Raw genomic sequence first — 1,459 nt, 5'->3', positions numbered from 1 at the left:
CTGGTTGCCGTTTGGTTTTCTGCTTCTTCTTTGTCCACTTCTGTCTCCTTGAACCCCAGTCGGCCCCGACAGATGGCCCCTCATGCTGACCCTGGTTCTGCTGGAGGTTTCTTCCTGTTAAAAGGGAGTTTTCCTCTCCACTGTCGCTACAAAGAAGCTTGGTGCGAGGGATTGCTGTCGAGTCAATGGATCAAAGCAATCAGCCTGTTTTCCTTACACTGCAAAAAATGTTAATCTAGATAAGTCAGTTTTTTCTTAACGTAAGTGCATTTGTTCTTGAATTGATGAGGTAAAAGAGACATTCTGCCAAAGAAACAAGACAATTTACATTTAAAATAAGAAAACACAATTGCATTGTCTTATTTCAAGTGCATATTATCTAATTATCTTATTTTAAGAGTAAAAATACTCACTCCATTGGCAAACTATCTCATTTACCTACTCAAATTAAGGGTGAATACACTTAATTTAAGAAAGTTTTACTTATTTCTAGATCGTTTTTGCAGTGTAGACAGAAAATCTTGAACCAGTCTGACTGTATGATCTGGTGAACTGTAAGGTGCCTTCAGATGACTTGGCGCTATACAAATAAACTAAATTGAATTTATAGAGACTGATTATTAAGAAGAAAGTCTCAAATATTATATGGACAACCTTGCAAAGTCAGACCATAAAGTACTGAGAGGAAAATTCAGAACAAACCACAGTTAGAATGTTAAAGATCATGATTAGTACACTGGAAAAAAATCAAAATCTAGATAAGTCATTATTTCTTAGAATAAGAGCATTTGTTCTTGAATTAAGAAGCTAAAAGAGGATTTTGTGAATGCACTGGAAAAACGCTCCAGAAATACCCTTCCTTTGAGTAGATAAATGAGATAGTTTGCCAATGGAATGAGTATATTTACTCTTAAAATAAGATAATTAGATAATATGCGCTTGAAATAAGACAATGTAATTGTGTTTTCTTTTTTTAAGTTTAAATTGCCTTGTTTTTATTGGCAAAATGTGTCTTTTACCTCATCAATCCAAGCACAAATGCACTTATTTTAAGAAAAAATGACTTATCTGGATTATCTGATTACTATTTTTTCCAGTGTGGATCAAGACAATGTAGATTTAAAATAAGAAAACACAATTTTATTGTCTTATTTCAAGTGAATGTTATCTAATTATCTTATTTTAAGAGTAAAAATACTCATTCCATTGGCAAACTACCTCATTTACCTACTCAAATTAAGGGTAAATACACTTCATTTAAGAAATTTGAACTTATTTCTATATCGTTTTTCCAGTGTACAACTATCTTCTGAAAATGATTCAGTCTTCTAAAACAGCGATCATCTGCGATATAAAACCAAGGTAAATATGTTTGACCTCATTTGTGGAGGTCCAAGTATAAGTTCAGCTTGTGCTGTACTGCTTATATCAATTTAATTCATATTTTTTTATCTTGTTG

This window comes from Cyprinodon variegatus, unplaced genomic scaffold (genome assembly GCF_000732505.1).
Source record: "Cyprinodon variegatus isolate N-32 unplaced genomic scaffold, C_variegatus-1.0 Scaffold8, whole genome shotgun sequence".
NCBI lineage: Eukaryota > Metazoa > Chordata > Actinopteri > Cyprinodontiformes > Cyprinodontidae > Cyprinodon > Cyprinodon variegatus.
Note: the sequence above shows the minus strand (reverse complement) of the source record.